Genomic DNA, 26,908 nt, shown 5'->3' with positions numbered 1-26,908 from the left:
TATTTTTTATTTCATGTCTAGACATGTGAAATGCATGAACTATGGTAAAAAAAGTGAAAAAGAAAAAATTGGTCTGATTTTTTGTACTTTTCAGATTTTCTTAGTTTTCATATAAGGTTCGGGGTCAGGAAAAAAGACAGATTTTTGAAAAATGTCAAAATCTGTCAATTATTGTCAAAATTATTTTTTTTCACATCTAGACATGTGAAATGTGTTAATTATGGCAACAAAAATGAAAAAAAAAATTGGTCTGATTTTTTTCTTACTTTTCAGATTTTTTTAGTTTTCGCGTTCAGGATGAGAGAAAGATTTTTTTGACAAATTTGAAAATCTGTCAGACATTGTCCAAATTATTTTTTATTTCATGTCAAAAAGTGAAAAAGAAAAAATTGGTCTGATTTTTTGTACTTTTCAGATTTTCTTAGTTTTCATATAAGGTTCGGGGTCAGGAAAAAAGACAGATTTTTGAAAAATTTCAAAATCTGTCAATTATTGTCAAAATTATTTTTTTTCACATCTAGACATGTGAAATGCATGAACTATGGTAAAAAAAGTGAAAAAGAAAAAATTGGTCTGATTTTTTGTACTTTTCAGATTTTCTTAGTTTTCATATAAGGTTCGGGGTCAGGAAAAAAGACAGATTTTTGAAAAATTTCAATATCTGTCAATTATTGTCAAAATTATTTTTTTTCACATCTAGACATGTGAAATGCGTTAACTATGGCAACAAAAATGAAAAAAAAAATTGGTCTGATTTTTTTCTTACTTTTCAGATTTTTTTAGTTTTCGCGTTCAGGATGAGAGAAAGTTTTTTTTGACAAATTTGAAAATCTGTCAGACATTGTCCAAATTATTTTTTATTTCATGTCTAGACATGTGAAATGCATGAACTATGGTAAAAAAAGTGAAAAAGAAAAAATTGGTCTGATTTTTTGTACTTTTCAGATTTTCTTAATTTTCATATAAGGTTCGGGGTCAGGAAAAAAGACAGATTTTTGAAAAATGTCAAAATCTGTCAATTATTGTCAAAATTATTTTTTTTCACATCTAGACATGTGAAATGCGTTAACTATGGAAACAAAAATGAAAAAAAAAATTGGTCTGATTTTTTTCTTACTTTTCAGATTTTTTTAGTTTTCGCGTTCAGGATGAGAGAAAGTTTTTTTTGACAAATTTGAAAATCTGTCAGACATTGTCCAAATTATTTTTTATTTCATGTCAAAAAGTGAAAAAGAAAAAATTGGTCTGATTTTTTGTACTTTTCAGATTTTCTTAGTTTTCATATAAGGTTCGGGGTCAGGAAAAAAGACAGATTTTTGAAAAATTTCAATATCTGTCAATTATTGTCAAAATTATTTTTTTTCACATCTAGACATGTGAAATGCGTTAATTATGGCAACAAAAATGAAAAAAAAAATTGGTCTGATTTTTTTCTTACTTTTCAGATTTTTTAGTTTTCGCGTTCAGGATGAGAGAAAGTTTTTTTTGACAAATTTGAAAATCTGTCAGACATTGTCCAAATTATTTTTTATTTCATGTCTAGACATGTGAAATGCATGAACTATGGTAAAAAAAGTGAAAAAGAAAAAATTGGTCTGATTTTTTGTACTTTTCAGATTTTCTTAGTTTTCATATAAGGTTCGGGGTCAGGAAAAAAGACAGATTTTTGAAAAATGTCAAAATCTGTCAATTATTGTCAAAATTATTTTTTTTCACATCTAGACATGTGAAATGTGTTAATTATGGCAACAAAAATGAAAAAAAAAATTGGTCTGATTTTTTTCTTACTTTTCAGATTTTTTTAGTTTTCGCGTTCAGGATGAGAGAAAGATTTTTTTGACAAATTTGAAAATCTGTCAGACATTGTCCAAATTATTTTTTATTTCATGTCAAAAAGTGAAAAAGAAAAAATTGGTCTGATTTTTTGTACTTTTCAGATTTTCTTAGTTTTCATATAAGGTTCGGGGTCAGGAAAAAAGACAGATTTTTGAAAAATTTCAAAATCTGTCAATTATTGTCAAAATTATTTTTTTTCACATCTAGACATGTGAAATGCATGAACTATGGTAAAAAAAGTGAAAAAGAAAAAATTGGTCTGATTTTTTGTACTTTTCAGATTTTCTTAGTTTTCATATAAGGTTCGGGGTCAGGAAAAAAGATAGATTTTTGAAAAATGTCAAAATCTGTCAATTATTGTCAAAATTATTTTTTTTCACATCTAGACATGTGAAATGCGTTAACTATGGCAACAAAAATGAAAAAAAAAATTGGTCTGATTTTTTTCTTACTTTTCAGATTTTTTTAGTTTTCGCGGTCTGGATGAGAGAAAGTTTTTTTTGACAAATTTGAAAATCTGTCAGACATTGTCCAAATTATTTTTTATTTCATGTCTAGACATGTGAAATGCATGAACTATGGTAAAAAAAGTGAAAAAGAAAAAATTGGTCTGATTTTTTGTACTTTTCAGATTTTCTTAGTTTTCATATAAGGTTCGGGGTCAGGAAAAAAGACAGATTTTTGAAAAATTTCAAAATCTGTCAATTATTGTCAAAATTATTTTTTTTCACATCTAGACATGTGAAATGCATGAACTATGGTAAAAAAAGTGAAAAAGAAAAAATTGGTCTGATTTTTTGTACTTTTCAGATTTTCTTAGTTTTCATATAAGGTTCGGGGTCAGGAAAAAAGACAGATTTTTGAAATATTTCAATATCTGTCAATTATTGTCAAAATTATTTTTTTTCACATCTAGACATGTGAAATGTGTTAATTATGGCAACAAAAATGAAAAAAAAAATTGGTCTGATTTTTTTCTTACTTTTCAGATTTTTTTAGTTTTCGCGTTCAGGATGAGAGAAAGTTTTTTTTGACAAATTTGAAAATCTGTCAGACATTGTCCAAATTATTTTTTATTTCATGTCTAGACATGTGAAATGCATGAACTATGGTAAAAAAAGTGAAAAAGAAAAAATTGGTCTGATTTTTTGTACTTTTCAGATTTTCTTAATTTTCATATAAGGTTCGGGGTCAGGAAAAAAGACAGATTTTTGAAAAATTTCAAAATCTGTCAATTATTGTCAAAATTATTTTTTTTCACATCTAGACATGTGAAATGCATGAACTATGGTAAAAAAAGTGAAAAAGAAAAAATTGGTCTGATTTTTTGTACTTTTCAGATTTTCTTAGTTTTCATATAAGGTTCGGGGTCAGGAAAAAAGATAGATTTTTGAAAAATGTCAAAATCTGTCAATTATTGTCAAAATTATTTTTTTTCACATCTAGACATGTGAAATGCGTTAACTATGGCAACAAAAATGAAAAAAAAAATTGGTCTGATTTTTTTCTTACTTTTCAGATTTTTTTAGTTTTCGCGGTCTGGATGAGAGAAAGTTTTTTTTGACAAATTTGAAAATCTGTCAGACATTGTCCAAATTATTTTTTATTTCATGTCTAGACATGTGAAATGCATGAACTATGGTAAAAAAAGTGAAAAAGAAAAAATTGGTCTGATTTTTTGTACTTTTCAGATTTTCTTAGTTTTCATATAAGGTTCGGGGTCAGGAAAAAAGACAGATTTTTGAAAAATTTCAAAATCTGTCAATTATTGTCAAAATTATTTTTTTTCACATCTAGACATGTGAAATGCATGAACTATGGTAAAAAAAGTGAAAAAGAAAAAATTGGTCTGATTTTTTGTACTTTTCAGATTTTCTTAGTTTTCATATAAGGTTCGGGGTCAGGAAAAAAGACAGATTTTTGAAAAATGTCAAAATCTGTCAATTATTGTCAAAATTATTTTTTTTCACATCTAGACATGTGAAATGCGTTAACTATGGCAACAAAAATGAAAAAAAAAATTGGTCTGATTTTTTTCTTACTTTTCAGATTTTTTTAGTTTTCGCGTTCAGGATGAGAGAAAGTTTTTTTTGACAAATTTGAAAATCTGTCAGACATTGTCCAAATTATTTTTTATTTCATGTCAAAAAGTGAAAAAGAAAAAATTGGTCTGATTTTTTGTACTTTTCAGATTTTCTTAGTTTTCATATAAGGTTCGGGGTCAGGAAAAAAGACAGATTTTTGAAAAATTTCAATATCTGTCAATTATTGTCAAAATTATTTTTTTTCACATCTAGACATGTGAAATGCGTTAATTATGGCAACAAAAATGAAAAAAAAAATTGGTCTGATTTTTTTCTTACTTTTCAGATTTTTTTAGTTTTCGCGTTCAGGATGAGAGAAAGTTTTTTTTGACAAATTTGAAAATCTGTCAGACATTGTCCAAATTATTTTTTATTTCATGTCTAGACATGTGAAATGCATGAACTATGGTAAAAAAAGTGAAAAAGAAAAAATTGGTCTGATTTTTTGTACTTTTCAGATTTTCTTAGTTTTCATATAAGGTTCGGGGTCAGGAAAAAAGACAGATTTTTGAAAAATTTCAAAATCTGTCAATTATTGTCAAAATTATTTTTTTTCACATCTAGACATGTGAAATGCATGAACTATGGTAAAAAAAGTGAAAAAGAAAAAATTGGTCTGATTTTTTGTACTTTTCAGATTTTCTTAGTTTTCATATAAGGTTCGGGGTCAGGAAAAAAGACAGATTTTTGAAAAATTTCAAAATCTGTCAATTATTGTCAAAATTATTTTTTTTCACATCTAGACATGTGAAATGCATGAACTATGGTAAAAAAAGTGAAAAAGAAAAAATTGGTCTGATTTTTTGTACTTTTCAGATTTTCTTAGTTTTCATATAAGGTTCGGGGTCAGGAAAAAAGACAGATTTTTGAAAAATTTCAATATCTGTCAATTATTGTCAAAATTATTTTTTTTCACATCTAGACATGTGAAATGCGTTAATTATGGCAACAAAAATGAAAAAAAAAATTGGTCTGATTTTTTTCTTACTTTTCAGATTTTTTTAGTTTTCGCGTTCAGGATGAGAGAAAGTTTTTTTTGACAAATTTGAAAATCTGTCAGACATTGTCCAAATTATTTTTTATTTCATGTCTAGACATGTGAAATGCATGAACTATGGTAAAAAAAGTGAAAAAGAAAAAATTGGTCTGATTTTTTGTACTTTTCAGATTTTCTTAGTTTTCATATAAGGTTCGGGGTCAGGAAAAAAGACAGATTTTTGAAAAATTTCAAAATCTGTCAATTATTGTCAAAATTATTTTTTTTCACATCTAGACATGTGAAATGCATGAACTATGGTAAAAAAAGTGAAAAAGAAAAAATTGGTCTGATTTTTTGTACTTTTCAGATTTTCTTAGTTTTCATATAAGGTTCGGGGTCAGGAAAAAAGACAGATTTTTGAAAAATTTCAAAATCTGTCAATTATTGTCAAAATTATTTTTTTTCACATCTAGACATGTGAAATGCATGAACTATGGTAAAAAAAGTGAAAAAGAAAAAATTGGTCTGATTTTTTGTACTTTTCAGATTTTCTTAGTTTTCATATAAGGTTCGGGGTCAGGAAAAAAGACAGATTTTTGAAAAATTTCAATATCTGTCAATTATTGTCAAAATTATTTTTTTTCACATCTAGACATGTGAAATGCGTTAATTATGGCAACAAAAATGAAAAAAAAAATTGGTCTGATTTTTTTCTTACTTTTCAGATTTTTTTAGTTTTCGCGTTCAGGATGAGAGAAAGTTTTTTTTGACAAATTTGAAAATCTGTCAGACATTGTCCAAATTATTTTTTATTTCATGTCTAGACATGTGAAATGCATGAACTATGGTAAAAAAAGTGAAAAAGAAAAAATTGGTCTGATTTTTTGTACTTTTCAGATTTTCTTAGTTTTCATATAAGGTTCGGGGTCAGGAAAAAAGACAGATTTTTGAAAAATTTCAAAATCTGTCAATTATTGTCAAAATTATTTTTTTTCACATCTAGACATGTGAAATGCATGAACTATGGTAAAAAAAGTGAAAAAGAAAAAATTGGTCTGATTTTTTGTACTTTTCAGATTTTCTTAGTTTTCATATAAGGTTCGGGGTCAGGAAAAAAGACAGATTTTTGAAAAATTTCAATATCTGTCAATTATTGTCAAAATTATTTTTTTTCACATCTAGACATGTGAAATGCGTTAATTATGGCAACAAAAATGAAAAAAAAAATTGGTCTGATTTTTTTCTTACTTTTCAGATTTTTTTAGTTTTCGCGTTCAGGATGAGAGAAAGTTTTTTTTGACAAATTTGAAAATCTGTCAGACATTGTCCAAATTATTTTTTATTTCATGTCTAGACATGTGAAATGCATGAACTATGGTAAAAAAAGTGAAAAAGAAAAAATTGGTCTGATTTTTTGTACTTTTCAGATTTTCTTAGTTTTCATATAAGGTTCGGGGTCAGGAAAAAAGACAGATTTTTGAAAAATTTCAAAATCTGTCAATTATTGTCAAAATTATTTTTTTTCACATCTAGACATGTGAAATGCATGAACTATGGTAAAAAAAGTGAAAAAGAAAAAATTGGTCTGATTTTTTGTACTTTTCAGATTTTCTTAGTTTTCATATAAGGTTCGGGGTCAGGAAAAAAGACAGATTTTTGAAAAATGTCAAAATCTGTCAATTATTGTCAAAATTATTTTTTTTCACATCTAGACATGTGAAATGAGTTAATTATGGCAACAAAAATGAAAAAAAAAATTGGTCTGATTTTTTTCTTACTTTTCAGATTTTTTTAGTTTTCGCGTTCAGGATGAGAGAAAGTTTTTTTTGACAAATTTGAAAATCTGTCAGACATTGTCCAAATTATTTTTTATTTCATGTCTAGACATGTGAAATGCATGAACTATGGTAAAAAAAGTGAAAAAGAAAAAATTGGTCTGATTTTTTTCTTACTTTTCAGATTTTTTTAGTTTTCGCGTTCAGGATGAGAGAAAGTTTTTTTTGACAAATTTGAAAATCTGTCAGACATTGTCCAAATTATTTTTTATTTCATGTCAAAAAGTGAAAAAGAAAAAATTGGTCTGATTTTTTGTACTTTTCAGATTTTCTTAGTTTTCATATAAGGTTCGGGGTCAGGAAAAAAGACAGATTTTTGAAAAATTTCAATATCTGTCAATTATTGTCAAAATTATTTTTTTTCACATCTAGACATGTGAAATGCGTTAATTATGGCAACAAAAATGAAAAAAAAAATTGGTCTGATTTTTTTCTTACTTTTCAGATTTTTTTAGTTTTCGCGTTCAGGATGAGAGAAAGTTTTTTTTGACAAATTTGAAAATCTGTCAGACATTGTCCAAATTATTTTTTATTTCATGTCTAGACATGTGAAATGCATGAACTATGGTAAAAAAAGTGAAAAAGAAAAAATTGGTCTGATTTTTTGTACTTTTCAGATTTTCTTAGTTTTCATATAAGGTTCGGGGTCAGGAAAAAAGACAGATTTTTGAAAAATTTCAAAATCTGTCAATTATTGTCAAAATTATTTTTTTTCACATCTAGACATGTGAAATGCATGAACTATGGTAAAAAAAGTGAAAAAGAAAAAATTGGTCTGATTTTTTGTACTTTTCAGATTTTCTTAGTTTTCATATAAGGTTCGGGGTCAGGAAAAAAGACAGATTTTTGAAAAATTTCAAAATCTGTCAATTATTGTCAAAATTATTTTTTTTCACATCTAGACATGTGAAATGCATGAACTATGGTAAAAAAAGTGAAAAAGAAAAAATTGGTCTGATTTTTTGTACTTTTCAGATTTTCTTAGTTTTCATATAAGGTTCGGGGTCAGGAAAAAAGACAGATTTTTGAAAAATTTCAATATCTGTCAATTATTGTCAAAATTATTTTTTTTCACATCTAGACATGTGAAATGCGTTAATTATGGCAACAAAAATGAAAAAAAAAATTGGTCTGATTTTTTTCTTACTTTTCAGATTTTTTTAGTTTTCGCGTTCAGGATGAGAGAAAGTTTTTTTTGACAAATTTGAAAATCTGTCAGACATTGTCCAAATTATTTTTTATTTCATGTCTAGACATGTGAAATGCATGAACTATGGTAAAAAAAGTGAAAAAGAAAAAATTGGTCTGATTTTTTGTACTTTTCAGATTTTCTTAGTTTTCATATAAGGTTCGGGGTCAGGAAAAAAGACAGATTTTTGAAAAATTTCAAAATCTGTCAATTATTGTCAAAATTATTTTTTTTCACATCTAGACATGTGAAATGCATGAACTATGGTAAAAAAAGTGAAAAAGAAAAAATTGGTCTGATTTTTTGTACTTTTCAGATTTTCTTAGTTTTCATATAAGGTTCGGGGTCAGGAAAAAAGACAGATTTTTGAAAAATTTCAAAATCTGTCAATTATTGTCAAAATTATTTTTTTTCACATCTAGACATGTGAAATGCGTTAATTATGGCAACAAAAATGAAAAAAAAAATTGGTCTGATTTTTTTCTTACTTTTTAGATTTTTTTAGTTTTTGCGGTCTGGATGAGAGAAAGTTTTTTTTACAAAGTTCAAAATCTGTCAGACATTGTCCAAATTATTTTTTATTTCGTGTCTAGACATGTGAATTGCATGAGCTATGGGAAAAAAAGTGAAAAAAAATTTGGTATGATTTTTTCGTACTTTTCAGATTTTCTTAGTTTTCATATAAGGTTCGGGGTCAGGAAAAAAGACAGATTTTTGAAAAATGTCAAAATCTGTCAATTATTGTCAAAATTATTTTTTTTCACATCTAGACATGTGAAATGCGTTAACTATGGCAACAAAAATGAAAAAAAAAATTGGTCTGATTTTTTTCTTAATTTTCAGATTTTTTTAGTTTTCGCGTTCAGGATGAGAGAAAGTTTTTTTTGACAAATTTGAAAATCTGTCAGACATTGTCCAAATTATTTTTTATTTCGTGTCTAGACATGTGAATTGCATGAGCTATGGGAAAAAAAGTGAAAAAAAATTTGGTATGATTTTTTCGTACTTTTCAGATTTTCTTAGTTTTCATATAAGGTTCGGGGTCAGGAAAAAAGACAGATTTTTGAAAAATGTCAAAATCTGTCAATTATTGTGAAAATTATTTTTTTTCACATCTAGACATGTGAAATGCGTTAACTATGGAAACAAAAATGAAAAAAAAAATTGGTCTGATTTTTTTCTTACTTTTCAGATTTTTTTAGTTTTCGCGTTCAGGATGAGAGAAAGTTTTTTTTGACAAATTTGAAAATCTGTCAGACATTGTCCAAATTATTTTTTATTTCATGTCTAGACATGTGAAATGCATGAACTATGGTAAAAAAAGTGAAAAAGAAAAAATTGGTCTGATTTTTTGTACTTTTCAGATTTTCTTAGTTTTCATATAAGGTTCGGGGTCAGGAAAAAAGACAGATTTTTGAAAAATTTCAAAATCTGTCAATTATTGTCAAAATTATTTTTTTTCACATCTAGACATGTGAAATGCATGAACTATGGTAAAAAAAGTGAAAAAGAAAAAATTGGTCTGATTTTTTGTACTTTTCAGATTTTCTTAGTTTTCATATAAGGTTCGGGGTCAGGAAAAAAGACAGATTTTTGAAAAATTTCAAAATCTGTCAATTATTGTCAAAATTATTTTTTTTCACATCTAGACATGTGAAATGCATGAACTATGGTAAAAAAAGTGAAAAAGAAAAAATTGGTCTGATTTTTTGTACTTTTCAGATTTTCTTAGTTTTCATATAAGGTTCGGGGTCAGGAAAAAAGACAGATTTTTGAAAAATTTCAAAATCTGTCAATTATTGTCAAAATTATTTTTTTCACATCTAGACATGTGAAATGCGTTAACTATGGCAACAAAAATGAAAAAAAAAATTGGTCTGATTTTTTTCTTAATTTTCAGATTTTTTTAGTTTTCGCGTTCAGGATGAGAGAAAGTTTTTTTTGACAAATTTGAAAATCTGTCAGACATTGTCCAAATTATTTTTTATTTCGTGTCTAGACATGTGAATTGCATGAGCTATGGGAAAAAAAGTGAAAAAAAATTTGGTATGATTTTTTCGTACTTTTCAGATTTTCTTAGTTTTCATATAAGGTTCGGGGTCAGGAAAAAAGACAGATTTTTGAAAAATGTCAAAATCTGTCAATTATTGTGAAAATTATTTTTTTTCACATCTAGACATGTGAAATGCGTTAACTATGGAAACAAAAATGAAAAAAAAAATTGGTCTGATTTTTTTCTTACTTTTCAGATTTTTTTAGTTTTCGCGTTCAGGATGAGAGAAAGTTTTTTTTGACAAATTTGAAAATCTGTCAGACATTGTCCAAATTATTTTTTATTTCATGTCAAAAAGTGAAAAAGAAAAAATTGGTCTGATTTTTTGTACTTTTCAGATTTTCTTAGTTTTCATATAAGGTTCGGGGTCAGGAAAAAAGACAGATTTTTTAAAAATTTCAAAATCTGTCAATTATTGTCAAAATTATTTTTTTTCACATCTAGACATGTGAAATGCATGAACTATGGTAAAAAAAGTGAAAAAAAAAAATTGGTCTGATTTTTTGTACTTTTCAGATTTTCTTAGTTTTCATATAAGGTTCGGGGTCAGGAAAAAAGACAGATTTTTGAAAAATGTCAAAATCTGTCAATTATTGTCAAAATTATTTTTTTTCACATCTAGACATGTGAAATGCGTTAACTATGGCAACAAAAATGAAAAAAAAAATTGGTCTGATTTTTTTCTTACTTTTCAGATTTTTTTAGTTTTCGCGTTCAGGATGAGAGAAAGTTTTTTTTGACAAATTTGAAAATCTGTCAGACATTGTCCAAATTATTTTTTATTTCATGTCAAAAAGTGAAAAAGAAAAAATTGGTCTGATTTTTTGTACTTTTCAGATTTTCTTAGTTTTCATATAAGGTTCGGGGTCAGGAAAAAAGACAGATTTTTGAAAAATTTCAATATCTGTCAATTATTGTCAAAATTATTTTTTTTCACATCTAGACATGTGAAATGCGTTAATTATGGCAACAAAAATGAAAAAAAAAATTGGTCTGATTTTTTCTTACTTTTCAGATTTTTTTAGTTTTCGCGTTCAGGATGAGAGAAAGTTTTTTTTGACAAATTTGAAAATCTGTCAGACTGTGCTGTTCTGTTGTTAATTTAGGAGTAGGGAGACCTCTAGTGGTCAAATGCACTTGCAGTAACGTTATTTTGTGCCTGCGGGGTTTCCGTAGTTAGTTCAGAACGACATTGATGAGTTACTCAGACACGTTTTTTACTACTCAGTTTTACATGGCCAGAAAACATTTGCCTGTAAGTATTTTCTCAGTTTTATGATTCCTAGTTGCAATGAAAAAGTTCCTCTTGTGTGGAACTTTGTCTATGGACTTTAGTTCGTTTTGAATGATTACTTTTGTCTAACATGCTAATTGTTTACAACCCAATGGAATTCACCATACATATTAGCCTTAAGCTAACCCATCCATTTGTATTAAAAGCGTGTAATGTTACGTGATTGTGTACATATTTGCTGTATTCTGAACATATAACTAAGCTATATTTTGTATGTATGCTTAGTTTTACAGTGTTTCCAAGTAAAACATTTAAAAGGAACATCAGCGTCATTCTTGGAGAAACTGTTGTCTGTCTGCCCAGCAAATGTAACCGGCTAACCACCTCACACACGAGCGGGGGCAGAACAGTAAAAAGGCAACTCTTCCAACGGCCAATAATCGTTCTGTAAGTAGAAAACAAAACAATCTTCACCACACAAAGAAACGAAGAAATGGATTTTGAAGAACTAGAGACACGGTCACAAATATCCAACTGTTCAAGAACAAGCAAACGCTCTGTAGCTAATTCCCTCGCTTTAAAAGCACGGGCTAAAGCAGAAGCTGCGCGCGCTGAGCTGGCGTTTGCTAAGCGAGAGGCTGAGCTATTAAAACAACAAGCTATACTACACGCCAGTTTGCATGAACTGAAACTAGAAAAGGCTGCGGCAGCCGCAATTGCAGAAGCTGAAATGCTAGAAGCAGCTGCCGAAGATGATTATGAACTGTTAAGCCCACTTCAGCCAATTAAAGCCAACATGCTGTCTCAGACCCCATCTGAACTTAATGGTGAAAGTGCTACTGCCCAGACCCCTGTTCAACATCCAGGCCATCAGTCCTATCAGAGTGGAAGAACAATCAATACATTAGTCACAGTCTCACCTCCCGATGCAAAGCCACCTACAACTCCACACACACCAGTGCGCCAATCTAACATGGACAGCGGTGAAGTGAAGAGCTGTGAGAACCAAGGTGATACAACATCGAGTGAAATCAGTGACTATGAGTTCCTCGAATTGGCTCGACAACGCTCGTCCAGAGGAGAAGCTACCTGGAATTCGAATCCGGTCACTAGCACTGTAAATGCACAAAGACAACCACACAGCTATAGGGAACTTCCCCACAACATTAAACCCATCAGCGATGATTACAAGCCTCCCTTGCCATATCAAGCGCATCCACTCCCTATGTATGACACGAGCCAATACAGTACTGCAGCTACAACAGATTTAGGCAAGTACCTGATGCGACGTGAGCTGGTGAGTTCAGGCCTGCTAAAGTTTGATGATAAGCCAGAGAATTACTGGGCCTGGAAAGCATCTTTCCTCAGTTCTACTGATGACTTAAAACTCTCTGCTAGAGAGGAGCTTGATCTGCTATGTAAATGGCTAGGTCCATCATCGTCTGAGCAAGCTAAAAGAATTAGAGCAGTACATATTCATAATGCACCAACAGGCCTCGAGATGTTGTGGCAAAGATTGGAAGATGTTTATGGCTCACCTGAGGTCATCGAAAACGCCCTCCTCAAAAAAGTTGAAGATTTCCCCAAAATCTCAGCCAAAGACAACCACAAACTAAGAGAGCTTGGAGACACTCTCATGGAACTAGAAGCAGCTAGGGCCGACGGGTACTTACCTGGCCTGTCGTATCTCAACACCTCCCGTGGAGTCAGCCCGATTGTCCAGAAACTACCGCACAACCTACAAGAAAAGTGGATTACTGTAGGATCACGTTACAAAGAACAACACAAGGTGCCCTACCCTCCATTTGTAGTCTTCGTGAACTTCGTCATTGAACAAGCAAAAACGCGCAATGACCCCAGCTTTGCCAGCATAACGGGAGCATGGTGTGCCATCAAGACAGAAAAAAGTGTTTTCCAGGCATCCAGTCATCACGCGAGAACATCAGTTGCTGTAAGAAAGACTGAAGTCTCAACAAGTAGTGGTGACAGCACAACAACAATTAGCAGAGATGATGATCCTGACAAACAGTGCCCGCTACATAACAAGCCTCATCCACTGAGAAAGTGCCGCAGCTTCAGAAATAAAACATTGGATGAAAGAAAAGCTTATCTGAAAGAAAAGCACATCTGTTTCAGGTGCTGTGCGTCATCTAACCATCTTGCCAAAGACTGTGACAAGCCTGTGGAGTGCAAAGAGTGCAACAGCAACAGACACCCGTCAGCGCTACATCCTGGGCCCGCCCCATGGAAAACTGATGCCCATGTGAGTACTACAGATCATGGCGGGGAGCGGCAGCAGCTGGAGGTTGTTCCATCGGTGACGTCCAAATGCACTGAAATCTGTGGGAGTGTGAACACTTCAAAATCATGTTCCAAGATCTGTCTCGTCCTGGTGTATCCTGCAGGGCAAAGAGACCAAGCTATGAAGACCTATGCTGTTCTTGACGAGCAAAGCAACAAGTCACTTGGCAGAACAGAATTCTTTGAACATTTTGGGGTCAAAGGAGCAGGAGCGAGGTACACTCTGAAGACATGCTCAGGGGTGGTTGAGACTGCCGGGCGACGCGCCAGTAACTTCATTGTGGAATCATTAGACGGCAATGCCCACATTCCCTTGCCTACTCTGATTGAGTGTGACATGCTACCAGAAGACAGGTCTGAAATACCATCACCAGAGGTAGCCAGACATCATCCTCATCTCAAGCACCTTACAGACAAAATCCCAGCCCTGGACCCAGATGCGTCAATCTTACTTCTCCTTGGACGGGACTTAATCCAGGTGCATAAAGTACGAGAACAATGTAATGGGCTTCCCAATGCACCGTTTGCCCAGCGACTCGATCTTGGATGGGTGATAATAGGAGATGTGTGTCTGGGAAGAACACACAAAGCCGCCAGTGTCAGCGTCTTCAGGACCAGTGTGCTAACGAGCGGGCGCCATTCCATCCTGAGCCCATGCACCAGCAGGTTAGTAGTAAAAGAGAAGATTGATAAACCTGTGCCACCCCACATGTCCCCAGGTGTTTCTTATGTAGCCAGTGTCAGCTATGAGGTAGACCGCTTGGGCAGAAATGTGTTTCAAAGAACGCAGCATGACGACAAGCTTGGCATGTCCATCGAAGATAAGCTGTTCCTTGACCTCATGGACAAAGAGGTCTACATGGACGAAGCAAATTGCTGGGTAGCACCTCTCCCTTTCAGGTCAAACAGGCCGCGTCTACCCAACAACAGACGACATGCTGTCAACCGTCTCACGTCCCTACTCCGCATGCTAGAAAAGAAACAAGGCATGAAAGAACACTTCTTCAGTTTCATGCAAGCAATGTTCAATTCCGATCAAGCAGAACCCGCCCCAGCGCTGACTGCAGAACAGGAACGTTGGTACCTACCAATATTCGGTGTCTATCACCCACAGAAAAAAGACCAAATACGTGTGGTGTTCGATTCCAGCGCCAAGCACGAGGGCCTCTCTCTCAATGATGTCCTTCTTAAAGGGCCTGACATGAACAACACACTGCTGGGAGTCCTCATGCGTTTCCGCAAAGAGCCTGTAGCGGTTTCGGCTGATGTCCAACAGATGTTCTACTGCTTCATCGTCCGTGAAGACCATCGCGATTTCCTGAGGTTTCTGTGGTTTGAAGACAACAACCCAAGCAAGCAGATCACTGAATACCGCATGAAAGTGCATGTTTTTGGGAACTCTCCTTCCCCTGCGGTAGCCATTTACGGCCTGAGAAGAGCGGCCCTGCATGGAGAAAAAGAACATGGTGCTGAACCTAAGCAATTCGTCATGAGAAACTTCTATGTTGATGATGGGCTCACCTCATTCCCTACTGACGACGAAGCCATCTCCATCCTGAAAAGAACAAAAGAAATGTTAGCTGAGTCAAGCATCAAATTACACAAAATAGCCTCTAATAGCCGTGCAGTGATGGATGCCTTTCCTCCTGAAGAGAGAGCCAAAAACCTGGTGGATTTGGAGCTAACTGTAGATCCCTTACCACAGCACCGCAGTCTAGGACTTACCTGGAATTTACAGTCTGACACATTCACCTTCAGTGTGTCCAGAGAGAAGAAGCCATTCACTAGGAGGGGAATCTTGTCCACAGTTAATGGCCTTTATGATCCCCTAGGATATGTGGCACCTGTAACAATCCAAGGAAAGGCCTTAGTCAGAGAGCTGTCCGCTGAACAAACTGAATGGGATACACCTTTACCAGCACTGAAAGAGGAACGGTGGAGACTATGGACAGACTCACTCTCTGAACTTGAGCAGCTTCAGATAGAAAGACCCTATGTGCCTGTCTCTCTGCGCTCCACAAAATGTAGAGAAGTCTGTGTCTTCTCTGACGCCTCCACCATGGCAATATCAGCAGTGGCCTACCTCAAAACAACAGACCAAGGAGGTCACACTCACATTGGATTCCTCATGGGCAAGTCAAAGCTGGCTCCACATCCCCCACACACTGTTCCACGGCTAGAGCTTTGTGCTGCTGTCATGGCTGTTGAATTGGCAGACTTAATTACAGATGAATTGGACACAGACATCCACAAAGTTACATTCTACACAGACAGCCGGATCGTATTGGGCTATATCAACAACACAAGCAGAAGGTTTTATGTATATGTTGCCAACAGAGTCGCTCGCATCAGGAAGTCCACAAACCCGGAACAGTGGCGCTTTGTCAGTACAGAACACAACCCTGCAGATCATGGGACCCGCTCAGTGCCAGCAGCCATGTTGAAAGATACCATCTGGCTTAAGGGCCCAGCTTTCTTGTCCAGAGACACCTGCTCACAGCCAGAGACATTTGAACTCATAGACCCTGACGCAGACATTGACATACGCCCACAGGTCAAAGCTTTCATAACCAAGACCTCCGACGGTGAGCTGGGGTCTCATCGTTTCGAACGATTCTCCAGTTGGAAGGCACTCAGTCGAGCCATGGCCAAGCTCATACATAAGGTCAGGTCTTGCACAAAAAGCCAGCCCAGCAAGATAGAGGAGTTGACACAAGCAAAACTAGTGCTCATCAGAAATGCTCAACACAATGTGTTTGCTAAGGAGATGGAAAGCCTTTCCAAAGGAGGTACCGTCTCTAAGTCCAGTCCTCTGAGGAAACTGAGTCCCATTGTGGATACGGATGGCCTACTAAGAGTTGGAGGGCGCATCACCTTGGCGGGCGTACCCTGGGAGGAGAAACATCCAATCATAGTCCCCAAGAAGCATCACATAGCTACCTTATTGGTGAGGCACTATCATGAACAGGTCGCACATCAGGGCAGGCATCTTACAGAAGGCGCTGTGCGCTCTGCTGGACTGTGGCTGATTGGAGGCAAGAGGTTAGTGTCAAGCATCTTACGTAAATGTGTAACCTGTAACAAGCTGAGAGGAAGAATGGAAGAACAAAAAATGTCAAACTTACCTGCTGAACGACTCAACCCAGGTCCTCCGTTCACAAATGTAGGTGTTGATGTGTTTGGTCCATGGACCATAAGCTCAAGACGAACCCGAGGTGGCATTGCAGAGAATAAACGCTGGGCAGTCATGTTCACTTGCCTGGTTACAAGAGCTGTGCATATCGAAGTGATCGAGTCTCTGTCATCCTCAAGCTTTATAAATGCATTGAGAAGATTCACAGCTGTTCGTGGCCCTGTGCGCCTCTTCCGTTCTGACCAAGGGACAAACTTTGTCGGGGCATGCAAGGAACTTCAAATAAAATCTGAAGACCATGAACTGACCGTTTACCTGCAAGACCAAGGCAGCACTTGGATGTTCAACCCTCCCCACTCCTCACACATGGGTGGAGTGTGGGAGCGGATGATAGGCGTCGCACGCAGGATATTGGATGCACTGCTGATACAGACAAACACCCCCCATCTGTCTCATGAGGTTCTGGTCACACTCATGTCCGAAGTCATGGCCATAATGAACACCAGACCCCTGGTTCCTGTGTCATCCGATCCAGACATGCCCACTGTCCTGACGCCAGCTATGCTTCTAACACAGAAAGTTGAGCCAGTGTCACCACCTCCAGGAGAGTACGACCTCAAAGACCTGTACAACAAGCAGTGGAAACAAGTCCAGTCTCTAGCTGACACATTCTGGAAACGTTGGCGTCAAGAATATCTGGTGTCACTCCAACCAAGGCGAAAATGGCACGAAGAAAAGCCAAACCTGAGAGAAGGAGATGTTGTGCTTCTCAAAGATGCACAAGTCAAGCGAAATGAATGGCCTGTTGGAGTAGTGGTTAACGCCATTCCCAGCAAAGACTCTAAAGTTCGCAAAGTGGAAGTGAAGGTGGTCAAACAGGGTATCCAGAAGGTGTATTCTAGGCCAGTCTCAGAAGTTGTTCTACTTGTGAAAGGGGAATAGTGTTATAATGTAGTATAACAGGCGGGGAGTGTGCTGTTCTGTTGTTAATTTAGGAGTAGGGAGACCTCTAGTGGTCAAATGCACTTGCAGTAACGTTATTTTGTGCCTGCGGGGTTTCCGTAGTTAGTTCAGAACGACATTGATGAGTTACTCAGACACGTTTTTTACTACTCAGTTTTACATGGCCAGAAAACATTTGCCTGTAAGTATTTTCTCAGTTTTATGATTCCTAGTTGCAATGAAAAAGTTCCTCTTGTGTGGAACTTTGTCTATGGACTTTAGTTCGTTTTGAATGATTACTTTTGTCTAACATGCTAATTGTTTACAACCCAATGGAATTCACCATACATATTAGCCTTAAGCTAACCCATCCATTTGTATTAAAAGCGTGTAATGTTACGTGATTGTGTACATATTTGCTGTATTCTGAACATATAACTAAGCTATATTTTGTATGTATGCTTAGTTTTACAGTGTTTCCAAGTAAAACATTTAAAAGGAACATCAGCGTCATTCTTGGAGAAACTGTTGTCTGTCTGCCCAGCAAATGTAACCGGCTAACCACCTCACACACGAGCGGGGGCAGAACACAGACATTGTCCAAATTATTTTTTATTTCATGTCAAAAAGTGAAAAAGAAAAAATTGGTCTGATTTTTTGTACTTTTCAGATTTTCTTAGTTTTCATATAAGGTTCGGGGTCAGGAAAAAAGACAGATTTTTGAAAAATTTCAATATCTGTCAATTATTGTCAAAATTATTTTTTTTCACATCTAGACATGTGAAATGCGTTAATTATGGCAACAAAAATGAAAAAAAAAATTGGTCTGATTTTTTTCTTACTTTTCAGATTTTTTTAGTTTTCGCGTTCAGGATGAGAGAAAGTTTTTTTTGACAAATTTGAAAATCTGTCAGACATTGTCCAAATTATTTTTTATTTCATGTCTAGACATGTGAAATGCATGAACTATGGTAAAAAAAGTGAAAAAGAAAAAATTGGTCTGATTTTTTGTACTTTTCAGATTTTCTTAGTTTTCATATAAGGTTCGGGGTCAGGAAAAAAGACAGATTTTTGAAAAATTTCAAAATCTGTCAATTATTGTCAAAATTATTTTTTTTCACATCTAGACATGTGAAATGCATGAACTATGGTAAAAAAAGTGAAAAAGAAAAAATTGGTCTGATTTTTTGTACTTTTCAGATTTTCTTAGTTTTCATATAAGGTTCGGGGTCAGGAAAAAAGACAGATTTTTGAAAAATGTCAAAATCTGTCAATTATTGTCAAAATTATTTTTTTTCACATCTAGACATGTGAAATGCGTTAACTATGGCAACAAAAATGAAAAAAAAAATTGGTCTGATTTTTTTCTTACTTTTCAGATTTTTTTAGTTTTCGCGTTCAGGATGAGAGAAAGTTTTTTTTGACAAATTTGAAAATCTGTCAGACATTGTCCAAATTATTTTTTATTTCATGTCAAAAAGTGAAAAAGAAAAAATTGGTCTGATTTTTTGTACTTTTCAGATTTTCTTAGTTTTCATATAAGGTTCGGGGTCAGGAAAAAAGACAGATTTTTGAAAAATTTCAATATCTGTCAATTATTGTCAAAATTATTTTTTTTCACATCTAGACATGTGAAATGCGTTAATTATGGCAACAAAAATGAAAAAAAAAATTGGTCTGATTTTTTCTTACTTTTCAGATTTTTTTAGTTTTCGCGTTCAGGATGAGAGAAAGTTTTTTTTGACAAATTTGAAAATCTGTCAGACATTGTCCAAATTATTTTTTATTTCATGTCAAAAAGTGAAAAAGAAAAAATTGGTCTGATTTTTTGTACTTTTCAGATTTTCTTAGTTTTCATATAAGGTTCGGGGTCAGGAAAAAAGACAGATTTTTGAAAAATTTCAATATCTGTCAATTATTGTCAAAATTATTTTTTTTCACATCTAGACATGTGAAATGCGTTAATTATGGCAACAAAAATGAAAAAAAAAATTGGTCTGATTTTTTTCTTACTTTTCAGATTTTTTTAGTTTTCGCGTTCAGGATGAGAGAAAGTTTTTTTTGACAAATTTGAAAATCTGTCAGACATTGTCCAAATTATTTTTTATTTCATGTCTAGACATGTGAAATGCATGAACTATGGTAAAAAAAGTGAAAAAGAAAAAATTGGTCTGATTTTTTGTACTTTTCAGATTTTCTTAGTTTTCATATAAGGTTCGGGGTCAGGAAAAAAGACAGATTTTTGAAAAATTTCAAAATCTGTCAATTATTGTCAAAATTATTTTTTTTCACATCTAGACATGTGAAATGCATGAACTATGGTAAAAAAAGTGAAAAAGAAAAAATTGGTCTGATTTTTTGTACTTTTCAGATTTTCTTAGTTTTCATATAAGGTTCGGGGTCAGGAAAAAAGACAGATTTTTGAAAAATGTCAAAATCTGTCAATTATTGTCAAAATTATTTTTTTTCACATCTAGACATGTGAAATGCGTTAACTATGGCAACAAAAATGAAAAAAAAAATTGGTCTGATTTTTTTCTTACTTTTCAGATTTTTTTAGTTTTCGCGTTCAGGATGAGAGAAAGTTTTTTTTGACAAATTTGAAAATCTGTCAGACATTGTCCAAATTATTTTTTATTTCATGTCAAAAAGTGAAAAAGAAAAAATTGGTCTGATTTTTTGTACTTTTCAGATTTTCTTAGTTTTCATATAAGGTTCGGGGTCAGGAAAAAAGACAGATTTTTGAAAAATGTCAAAATCTGTCAATTATTGTGAAAATTATTTTTTTTCACATCTAGACATGTGAAATGCGTTAACTATGGAAACAAAAATGAAAAAAAAAAATTGGTCTGATTTTTTTCTTATTTTTCAGATTTTTTTAGTTTTCGCGTTCAGGATGAGAGAAAGTTTTTTTTGACAAATTTGAAAATCTGTCAGACATTGTCCAAATTATTTTTTATTTCATATCAAAAAGTGAAAAAGAAAAAATTGGTCTGATTTTTTGTACTTTTCAGATTTTGATAGTTTTCATATAAGGTTCGGGGTCAGGAAAAAAGACAGATTTTTGAAAAATTTCAATATCTGTCAATTATTGTCAAAATTATTTTTTTTCACATCTAGACATGTGAAATGCGTTAATTATGGCAACAAAAATGAAAAAAAAAATTGGTCTGATTTTTTTCTTACTTTTCAGATTTTTTTAGTTTTCGCGTTCAGGATGAGAGAAAGTTTTTTTTGACAAATTTGAAAATCTGTCAGACATTGTCCAAATTATTTTTTATTTCATGTCTAGACATGTGAAATGCATGAACTATGGTAAAAAAAGTGAAAAAGAAAAAATTGGTCTGATTTTTTGTACTTTTCAGATTTTCTTAGTTTTCATATAAGGTTCGGGGTCAGGAAAAAAGACAGATTTTTGAAAAATTTCAAAATCTGTCAATTATTGTCAAAATTATTTTTTTTCACATCTAGACATGTGAAATGCATGAACTATGGTAAAAAAAGTGAAAAAGAAAAAATTGGTCTGATTTTTTGTACTTTTCAGATTTTCTTAGTTTTCATATAAGGTTCGGGGTCAGGAAAAAAGACAGATTTTTGAAAAATGTCAAAATCTGTCAATTATTGTCAAAATTATTTTTTTTCACATCTAGACATGTGAAATGCGTTAACTATGGCAACAAAAATGAAAAAAAAAATTGGTCTGATTTTTTTCTTACTTTTCAGATTTTTTTAGTTTTCGCGTTCAGGATGAGAGAAAGTTTTTTTTGACAAATTTGAAAATCTGTCAGACATTGTCCAAATTATTTTTTATTTCATGTCAAAAAGTGAAAAAGAAAAAATTGGTCTGATTTTTTGTACTTTTCAGATTTTCTTAGTTTTCATATAAGGTTCGGGGTCAGGAAAAAAGACAGATTTTTGAAAAATTTCAATATCTGTCAATTATTGTCAAAATTATTTTATTTCACATCTAGACATGTGAAATGCGTTAATTATGGCGACAAAAATGAAAAAAAAAATTGGTCTGATTTTTTCTTACTTTTCAGATTTTTTTAGTTTTCGCGTTCAGGATGAGAGAAAGTTTTTTTTGACAAATTTGAAAATCTGTCAGACATTGTCCAAATTATTTTTTATTTCATGTCAAAAAGTGAAAAAGAAAAAATTGGTCTGATTTTTTGTACTTTTCAGATTTTCTTAGTTTTCATATAAGGTTCGGGGTCAGGAAAAAAGACAGATTTTTGAAAAATTTCAAAATCTGTCAATTATTGTGAAAATGATTTTTTTTCACATCTAGACATGTGAAATGCGTTAACTATGGAAACAAAAATGAAAAAAAAAATTGGTCTGATTTTTTTCTTACTTTTCAGATTTTTTTAGTTTTCGCGTTCAGGATGAGAGAAAGTTTTTTTTGACAAATTTGAAAATCTGTCAGACATTGTCCAAATTATTTTTTATTTCATATCAAAAAGTGAAAAAGAAAAAATTGGTCTGATTTTTTGTACTTTTCAGATTTTCTTAGTTTTCATATAAGGTTTGGGGTCAGGAAAAAAGACAGATTTTTGAAAAATGTCAAAATCTGTCAATTATTGTCAAAATTATTTTTTTTCACATCTAGACATGTGAAATGCGTTAACTATGGCAACAAAAATGAAAAAAAAAATTGGTCTGATTTTTTTCTTACTTTTCAGATTTTTTTAGTTTTCGCGGTCTGGATGAGAGAAAGTTTTTTTTTACAAAGTTCAAAATCTGTCAGACATTGTCCAAATTATTTTTTATTTCGTGTCTAGACATGTGAATTGCATGAGCTATGGGAAAAAAAGTGAAAAAAAATTTGGTATGATTTTTTCGTACTTTTCAGATTTTCTTAGTTTTCATATAAGGTTCGGGGTCAGGAAAAAAGACAGATTTTTGAAAAATGTCAAAATCTGTCAATTATTGTGAAAATTATTTTTTTTCACATCTAGACATGTGAAATGCGTTAACTATGGAAACAAAAATGAAAAAAAAAATTGGTCTGATTTTTTTCTTACTTTTCAGATTTTTTTAGTTTTCGCGTTCAGGATGAGAGAAAGTTTTTTTTGACAAATTTGAAAATCTGTCAGACATTGTCCAAATTATTTTTTATTTCATGTCTAGACATGTGAAATGCATGAACTATGGTAAAAAAAGTGAAAAAGAAAAAATTGGTCTGATTTTTTGTACTTTTCAGATTTTCTTAGTTTTCATATAAGGTTCGGGGTCAGGAAAAAAGACAGATTTTTGAAAAATTTCAAAATCTGTCAATTATTGTCAAAATTATTTTTTTTCACATCTAGACATGTGAAATGCATGAACTATGGTAAAAAAAGTGAAAAAGAAAAAATTGGTCTGATTTTTTGTACTTTTCAGATTTTCTTAGTTTTCATATAAGGTTTGGGGTCAGGAAAAAAGACAGATTTTTGAAAAATGTCAAAATCTGTCAATTATTGTCAAAATTATTTTTTTTCACATCTAGACATGTGAAATGCGTTAACTATGGCAACAAAAATGAAAAAAAAAATTGGTCTGATTTTTTTCTTACTTTTCAGATTTTTTTAGTTTTCGCGGTCTGGATGAGAGAAAGTTTTTTTTTACGAAGTTCAAAATCTGTCAGACATTGTCCAAATTATTTTTTATTTCGTGTCTAGACATGTGAATTGCATGAGCTATGGGAAAAAAAGTGAAAAAAAATTTGGTATGATTTTTTCGTACTTTTCAGATTTTCTTAGTTTTCATATAAGGTTCGGGGTCAGGAAAAAAGACAGATTTTTGAAAAATGTCAAAATCTGTCAATTATTGTGAAAATTATTTTTTTTCACATCTAGACATGTGAAATGCGTTAACTATGGAAACAAAAATGAAAAAAAAAATTGGTCTGATTTTTTTCTTACTTTTCAGATTTTTTTAGTTTTCGCGTTCAGGATGAGAGAAAGTTTTTTTTTGACAAATTTGAAAATCTGTCAGACATTGTCCAAATTATTTTTTATTTCATGTCAAAAAGTGAAAAAGAAAAAATTGGTCTGATTTTTTGTACTTTTCAGATTTTCTTAGTTTTCATATAAGGTTCGGGGTCAGGAAAAAAGACAGATTTTTGAAAAATTTCAAAATCTGTCAATTATTGTCAAAATTATTTTTTTTCACATCTAGACATGTGAAATGCATGAACTATGGTAAAAAAAGTGAAAAAAAAAAATTGGTCTGATTTTTTGTACTTTTCAGATTTTCTTAGTTTTCATATAAGGTTCGGGGTCAGGAAAAAAGACAGATTTTTGAAAAATGTCAAAATCTGTCAATTATTGTCAAAATTATTTTTTTTCACATCTAGACATGTGAAATGCGTTAACTATGGCAACAAAAATGAAAAAAAAAATTGGTCTGATTTTTTTCTTACTTTTCAGATTTTTTTAGTTTTCGCGTTCAGGATGAGAGAAAGTTTTTTTTGACAAATTTGAAAATCTGTCAGACATTGTCCAAATTATTTTTTATTTCATGTCAAAAAGTGAAAAAGAAAAAATTGGTCTGATTTTTTGTACTTTTCAGATTTTCTTAGTTTTCATATAAGGTTCGGGGTCAGGAAAAAAGACAGATTTTTGAAAAATTTCAATATCTGTCAATTATTGTCAAAATTATTTTTTTTCACATCTAGACATGTGAAATGCGTTAATTATGGCGACAAAAATGAAAAAAAAAATTGGTCTGATTTTTTCTTACTTTTCAGATTTTTTTAGTTTTCGCGTTCAGGATGAGAGAAAGTTTTTTTTGACAAATTTGAAAATCTGTCAGACATTGTCCAAATTATTTTTTATTTCATGTCAAAAAGTGAAAAAGAAAAAATTGGTCTGATTTTTTGAACTTTTCAGATTTTCTTAGTTTTCATATAAGGTTCGGGGTCAGGAAAAAAGACAGATTTTTGAAAAATTTCAATATCTGTCAATTATTGTCAAAATTATTTTTTTTCACATCTAGACATGTGAAATGCGTTAATTATGGCGACAAAAATGAAAAAAAAAATTGGTCTGATTTTTTTCTTACTTTTCAGATTTTTTTAGTTTTCGCGTTCAGGATGAGAGAAAGTTTTTTTTGACAAATTTGAAAATCTGTCAGACATTGTCCAAATTATTTTTTATTTCATGTCTAGACATGTGAAATGCATGAACTATGGTAAAAAAAGTGAAAAAGAAAAAATTGGTCTGATTTTTTGTACTTTTCAGATTTTCTTAGTTTTCATATAAGGTTCGGGGTCAGGAAAAAAGACAGATTTTTGAAAAATTTCAAAATCTGTCAATTATTGTCAAAATTATTTTTTTTCACATCTAGACATGTGAAATGCATGAACTATGGTAAAAAAAGTGAAAAAAAAAAATTGGTCTGATTTTTTGTACTTTTCAGATTTTCTTAGTTTTCATATAAGGTTCGGGTTCAGGAAAAAAGACAGATTTTTGAAAAATGTCAAAATCTGTCAATTATTGTCAAAATTATTTTTTTTCACATCTAGACATGTGAAATGCGTTAACTATGGAAACAAAAATGAAAAAAAAAATTGGTCTGATTTTTTTCTTACTTTTCAGATTTTTTTAGTTTTCGCGTTCAGGATGAGAGAAAGTTTTTTTTGACAAATTTGAAAATCTGTCAGACATTGTCCAAATTATTTTTTATTTCATGTCAAAAAGTGAAAAAGAAAAAATTGGTCTGATTTTTTGTACTTTTCAGATTTTCTTAGTTTTCATATAAGGTTCGGGGTCAGGAAAAAAGATAGATTTTTGAAAAATTTCAAAATCTGTCAATTATTGTCAAAATTATTTTTTTTCACATCTAGACATGTGAAATGCATGAACTATGGTAAAAAAAGTGAAAAAAAAAAATTGGTCTGATTTTTTGTACTTTTCAGATTTTCTTAGTTTTCATATAAGGTTCGGGGTCAGGAAAAAAGACAGATTTTTGAAAAATGTCAAAATCTGTCAATTATTGTCAAAATTATTTTTTTTCACATCTAGACATGTGAAATGCGTTAACTATGGCAACAAAAATGAAAAAAAAAATTGGTCTGATTTTTTTCTTACTTTTCAGATTTTTTTAGTTTTCGCGTTCAGGATGAGAGAAAGTTTTTTTTGACAAATTTGAAAATCTGTCAGACATTGTCCAAATTATTTTTTATTTCATGTCAAAAAGTGAAAAAGAAAAAATTGGTCTGATTTTTTGTACTTTTCAGATTTTCTTAGTTTTCATATAAGGTTCGGGGTCAGGAAAAAAGACAGATTTTTGAAAAATTTCAATATCTGTCAATTATTGTCAAAATTATTTTTTTTCACATCTAGACATGTGAAATGCGTTAATTATGGCGACAAAAATGAAAAAAAAAATTGGTCTGATTTTTTTCTTACTTTTCAGATTTTTTTAGTTTTCGCGTTCAGGATGAGAGAAAGTTTTTTTTGACAAATTTGAAAATCTGTCAGACATTGTCCAAATTATTTTTTATTTCATGTCTAGACATGTGAAATGCATGAACTATGGTAAAAAAAGTGAAAAAGAAAAAATTGGTCTGATTTTTTGTACTTTTCAGATTTTCTTAGTTTTCATATAAGGTTCGGGGTCAGGAAAAAAGACAGATTTTTGAAAAATTTCAAAATCTGTCAATTATTGTCAAAATTATTTTTTTTCACATCTAGACATGTGAAATGCATGAACTATGGTAAAAAAAGTGAAAAAAAAAAATTGGTCTGATTTTTTGTACTTTTCAGATTTTCTTAGTTTTCATATAAGGTTCGGGGTCAGGAAAAAAGACAGATTTTTGAAAAATGTCAAAATCTGTCAATTATTGTCAAAATTATTTTTTTTCACATCTAGACATGTGAAATGCGTTAACTATGGCAACAAAAATGAAAAAAAAAATTGGTCTGATTTTTTTCTTACTTTTCAGATTTTTTTAGTTTTCGCGTTCAGGATGAGAGAAAGTTTTTTTTGACAAATTTGAAAATCTGTCAGACATTGTCCAAATTATTTTTTATTTCATGTCTAGACATGTGAAATGCATGAACTATGGTAAAAAAAGTGAAAAAGAAAAAATTGGTCTGATTTTTTGTACTTTTCAGATTTTCTTAGTTTTCATATAAGGTTCGGGGTCAGGAAAAAAGACAGATTTTTGAAAAATTTCAAAATCTGTCAATTATTGTCAAAATTATTTTTTTTCACATCTAGACATGTGAAATGCATGAACTATGGTAAAAAAAGTGAAAAAGAAAAAATTGGTCTGATTTTTTGTACTTTTCAGATTTTCTTAGTTTTCATATAAGGTTCGGGGTCAGGAAAA

This window comes from Alosa sapidissima, chromosome 19, assembly GCF_018492685.1.
Source record: "Alosa sapidissima isolate fAloSap1 chromosome 19, fAloSap1.pri, whole genome shotgun sequence".
NCBI lineage: Eukaryota > Metazoa > Chordata > Actinopteri > Clupeiformes > Clupeidae > Alosa > Alosa sapidissima.
The sequence above is the reverse complement of the archived record's forward strand: the minus strand, read 5'-3'. Positions refer to the sequence as shown.